The sequence below is a fragment of the Polyodon spathula genome, chromosome 6 (assembly GCF_017654505.1).
Source record: "Polyodon spathula isolate WHYD16114869_AA chromosome 6, ASM1765450v1, whole genome shotgun sequence".
NCBI lineage: Eukaryota > Metazoa > Chordata > Actinopteri > Acipenseriformes > Polyodontidae > Polyodon > Polyodon spathula.
The window spans coordinates 12,441,541-12,447,693 of record NC_054539.1 but is presented as its reverse complement, the minus strand read 5'-3'; positions in this window follow the sequence as shown (position 1 = coordinate 12,447,693).

Here is a 6,153-nt window from a genome sequence, read left to right as displayed (position 1 = left end):
AAATAAAATAAGATATATGATATATTTAACTTATTGTGATTTTATTATACATTCAGTCTTCTTTGCACTGTAAGCATTGTATTGTTATCTTGTTTTTCTGTTGTTGTTTTGTGGTTGTTTAGTATGCAATAAATCAATTGTTACCAGCACACACTTTTCTTCCTATAGTTCTACATATGTTGCTGTTGGGGTATGAGCTCATCAGGATGTAAACAATGCAGTTGCAGGAAATGCAGTTTTAAAGAAGACTTAAGTGTTGGTCAAAACAAAAAACTTTACAATCAAACCTGAACGTCATCCACACCGGTTATCATTGCTTTTAAAGGGAGAAACTTTTTGGTGGTGGGGGGGGGCAGGGGGTACCATGAATTCAGGGGGGTGCCACAGCGTCAGCGCTACATTACTGACCTCGGAGGATTAACACGCTTGTAAAATTAGCAAAAACACAAAAATGGAGGCAGTCATGTGTATGCAGCAGGGACACTTTAAAAAGCAGATTGTTTGGCTGTGTAGTCCATTTGATTATGATGAGGTTGTATAATGTACCGGCAAGACTGCATTTGGAATACTGGATTTAGTTCTGGTGCCTGCCAAAAAAAAAAAAAAAAAACTGACATTGTGGTTTTGGAGAGAGAAAACAGACTAGTCCAGGCTTCTAGCCAGCCTAGAGCAAAGAAGGACAAGGGAAGACTTGACTGAAGTTTTTAAATCCTAAAAAAAAATCAAAGTTAACTCTAGACAATATTTAAAATGTCTTAAAGAAGGACCAGAGAACAGTTGAAAAATGAGTGGAGACAGATGTAGGTCCAGGTTAAACAGGCAGATTGAGGCAATCAGAGCAGGTAAAGCACAAGCCTTTCTGAGGCATATCAGATGAAGACAGCTGTTGCACCTCCTTCTTTCCTTGTGTCTGTCATTAGGCCCATTTGGAAGAAAACTGAATTAGTCCTGTTCATATACTTCAGCAGTGAAATCAGAACTGCTGAATTAGAACAAAATGACCAAATCAGAACGTAAATACCTACATTAACCATACATGCTAATAGTCCCTATATGGTCAGGACAGTCCCGATTTCCTAGATAATGTACCGCGTCCTGATGTATAGGAAGAAAGTTGGCTGACACATCTGCTGACCACTAGCTTAAGAACGCTTCGTGTTGAGTTGGGGGGGATACGTCTGTTAAATAATGAATGTTTTTTGCATCCATGTTTACGATGCGTTTGACCCCCCACGAGCTGAACAGTTTCCAAATGTTGGCAAGTATGCATTAACATGTATTAATTGTTTTAAGTTTATAACTTTAATGTGTGTGTGTGTGTGTGTGTGTGTGTGTGTGTGTGTGTGTGTGTAAACAAGTAATTTACAACTAACTGCTACTGTTTGACAGTATAACAAGTTATAGCTATCTAAAACATTTACATACTAAATAAATATATTACATTTATCATAAACGTCAAAACATAAAGTGACTGCTTTAGAAGGACCTATCTCGATTTATCTTGGGTCATCGAGGCTTAAAAATTGCAGGTTTAGTTTACCTAGCAGAAACGAGACAGTTAAAAGAAACATTTCACCAAATTTACATCGTAACGCCAAGATTATCTTTTTTTATTATTATTATACAAGACAATCGGCTGAGCGAATATCTAAAAATAAGAAGGATATTGGTAAAAGAGTATTTGTAATGTGTATAAACCACAACGCCGGACTAGTAACTTAATATTGAGTGAAAAAGATGGGAGGCAATCCTTATATTGTATTGAGCCATTACAACTCTCTGTGCAGGAGACAGCAATAGCTTTGAGTTTTACTGAAGGTGACGTTATTGTCAAGCTCCCCCCTCCCTCGTCCTCGTGCAGTGTGTGTTGGGTGCTGCCCTCTTGAAAAGGTGCGGGATAACAGTGTTCCGCAGATTTAATTTCACAAGGGGTCATCATCTACATCAGCGATGAAATCCAGTCTGTTCTTTGGTGAGTTTGTTTATATTATATATATATATATATATATATATATATATATATATATATATATATATATATATATATATATTACTTTGATTTGAAAAATAATTTGCTTGAAATGAACTTCTTGTGTTCTCTTTCCTTACGTTTGTGTACCTGGCTGCTATAGATGCATACTGAGACAAATATTTCAATGCAGTTTTTGTGATCTCCTATAAAAGTATTAACACATTTTCATTTTGTATACTTTTCTGCATTGGTCTGTATTTCCTATAAAGCTAAAGTCACAGTCTCAGTCTCAGTCTCAGTCTCAGTCTCTCTCTCTCTCTCTCTCTCTCTCTCTCTCTCTCTCTCTCTCTCTCTCTCTCTCTCTCTCTCTCTCTCTCTCTCTCTCTATCAGAATGGTGTAATGCTTAATAGTAGGCAAACAGTTATATCATGCAAAACATATGTGCTCTTAGCCATATACTGCAAACCATCGTGTTTTTTTCTCTCTCTCAAACAATTAAAATAAATACCAAAATGTTTAAACTGTGTTGCATTTGATTACTTTAAATTCTTAAGTAATAGTTTTACTTCAATTATTTTTTATAACAATTAAAATATAAATATAAAATGTAGTTTGTATATGTTTCCTGGTATAAAGTTGTCGTTTGCAATAGATTTTTTTTCACATCACTACGTTGATTTTGTTGAACTGTATTTAGTGAGTGCCCTGTAAAAACATAAGTCAAAGTTGTTCAAATGCATCCACAGATCAAAGGTAAAAGAAAGGGGCGTATTTTTAAACTACAATTGGTGCATTGGATAGTGATAAGAGATGCGCCCTTTACTGGGGAAACAGAACCGGAGTAGTACATTTAAACAAACAGGTAGATGTTTGCTTAAGGAATGAGGTAAATAGCACATAGAATAGACATATTACCAAGGTATCATTGTGTACAGACTTAGATTTTTAACTTCAATATTTTTTTTACGCGAAGAATGTTAAACTGGTTTCAGTTTGACTTAGCTTGTAATAGGCTGTACATTGTACTTAAAATTGAACAAATCACTAGGTTTGTATGTACAGTTTAGGGCGAACTGTTTTGCATCACCGAGAATTTTAGAATTGAGACATAATTAAACAAAATTTAAAAAAAAAAAAAAAAAAAAAAAAAAACTATATGAGCATAATTTTGATCGTTTGTTTAGCATCATGTAATCAAATCAATTACAAAATTCTACTGCTAAAAGTCTACTGGAAGCCATAACAGTAGTACAGTATTTCATGTTAGATATAGAAATGTCACATTTTTTGTCAGTTTTTCATTTAGTATATGGAAAACTAAAAAGTCTGTAATTCAAAATGTTAACACGTTGTTCAGCAGATTTCATTCAACTTTATGAAGCAACATCAGTTATTTTTCGCTGATTCTGTTACTGAGAAAGGAAAAAAAAAATCTGTTCTGATTATTTAATTCAGAATATATATATATATATATATATATATATATATATATATATATATATATATATATATATATATATATATATATATATATATATATAATTATACCTTTTCAGCTATTTTGCTAAGCTGCCATCTCGCTGAAATTTCAAGCCAGGCCACCGACTGTGAAATGGGTAAGGAAAACTGTATTGCAGATTCAAGTGGCTGCACTGGAGAATCAGACTTATTTAAGGATTTCTGCAATATGACAGGTAAAACACCTTTTAAGAATAAGAGGTGTAGATTTAAAAAAAAAAGCCCCATTGTAATATGTTGCTGACATCTCTGCTGTTTGATTTATTGATCCTAATAGATTAAAAAAATTCAACAAAAGCAATACATGAAATCTATTCAGTTATGAGACAAAACACAGCTGCAGGAAAGAAAATTCATACTGGTATTACAAACTTATAATAACAATGCCACCTCTGTGCTGGTTGCATTTTGCACAACATGTGTTTTCCTTACTTTAACCCATCACAGTTATATTCACAAGTGAGGCGTGCTGTTATGCCATCACAACGCACTCTCATTTTTTATATATTATTTACATCCCTTATTTTCTAGTATTTGCATTCTCTTTTGAGTTGTTATAACATGGCTCTGTATCAGTCTTATTTGGCTATCAGCTTGCATTGAGCTTCCCTGGACAATCCTGCCTTGAACAGTTGTGCTGAAAGTCCCATTGCCACATGACTTTAATGGAATTAAGAAATATTTTCAATGTCAGTCTACAGGCAAGCTCAAAGCAAACTCAGGACCAGGTAAAGTCGAATCAAGAGAAAGAAATGAGCACAATTCAACACTGGAGCAACAGAACTCAAAAACGTTTGCATTCATTATTAAAATGTAAAAGAAATGTAAATAATCTTTTCATAAAGAACACTCATAGTTCTTAGGGTCACTGCAGGGATGCACTTTAGCTGTCTTTAAAGATACTGTACCAGAAAGTCCATTATTGCTGGTTAGTCATAGGAAACTCTTGTGCCTATATAAGATGCTCTACATTCATTATTTCTTGTACGGTACGGTGTTAAACATTTGTGTTTAGGATCATCCATATTTACACCTTGTTCTTTGCGAATGAACTGGGACATTCACAAACAACAAACTTGACACCGAAAGTAAGTATTAAAGCCGGCAGTGAAAAGAGCTGTATAATAGCTGAACAACACTGTCATGAATCTCAGCACTGCTCTTCACTGTATGAAAACTTTCAGCGTTTGTGTAACACAGAGGAAGGCCGAGGTGCTAGCATGTGGCAAGTGTGTATGTCAACATGAAAAAAGCTGAAAAACACCTTCCTGGGAAACTGCACCTGTTCAAATATAGGGAGAAAAGGGTGGAGCGTTTGGAATAATCCTTGTTTAATAACACCTGTCTGCAAAATGCTCAGTAAAAAATGCTTCTTCAAATACAGAAAACAATGATGAAAGTGCAGTACAGGAGCAACTGGTTAATATCTGTACATTGCCAAAATTGCATTTTTAAAGTTGTTGTTATTTTATCAATGTGTCTTTTATAGTGTTGATGTTATTCTATGTTCTATTTATTATTATTATTATTATTATTATTATTATTATTTTATTATTATTATTATTATTATTACAGAACCAGAAGACGATGTCAAACTTCTATGGGAAGCAAGTGCTCTTGCCAAATTAGGTAACCCGTTTTTTAAAAATCATTAAACATAGCTAACAATACATGTAGGAGTCTATTTTAATGATCATAACAGTGGCTAAATATTGACAAGATATATAGCTGTGTACTTTTCATGTTCACAAGTTCCTACTCTACCCATCCTCCCTTTTAATTAATCTGCAACCAGCACGGATTAAATATATGACTATAAAATATAACCAGAAATCAATATTGTATGTTTTGGATGGGTTTTGCCCCAAACCAATTAGTGAAATATAGTAAAAAAAAAAAAAAAAAAAAAAAAAAAAAAACAGTGAAATAAGGTAGGAGAATTTTTAATTTTTTAATTTGTAATATTTTTTTTATTTCAGTGCAGCACTATTAAGGTCCTCCATGGTTTAGATCATTAAAGTAGTTCACATTGTGAGTTTATGAATGAATTCATTTAAATACCTCTTAACACCTTCAGGTATGATAACAATTGTTGATGCAGTAAATCAAGAACTGTTGAATGCAGGTTCATCTTTATTAAAGAATAAGTGGATGGTCTTTGCAGTCATTCTGTGAAGTCTTAGGTTATGGTACTCCATTATGGATTTCTACTCAATTTTCTCTAAATTGTCTTTGTCTGCCCGAGCTTCTTTGAACTTGATACAGAGGTCAGCATTGAATAGCCTTCCTTGTTCCGGGACGGTGTAACCTTTCAGCTCTTCTGCCAATAGATTTAGAGAATATATATATATATATATATATATATATATAATATATATATTATATATATATATTATATATATATATATAAAAAACTTAATTTTGGAACCAGATCCGCTCAGAACTATTCCATGATACCATACAAAATAAGGGAAATATAAAAAATAAAATAAAATTACATTTGAAGCTACTTACTCTTAAACATTGTTGTCTCTGAAATGTCAGCATGCTTCAAATTGAAACTGATCTTTTAACCCTTGGTTAGCTCTCATTTAATAAAACACTGTCATTTCTGATTGGTTTGCAAGTACATTTTACATCCACAATTATGTCATAAAGAAAA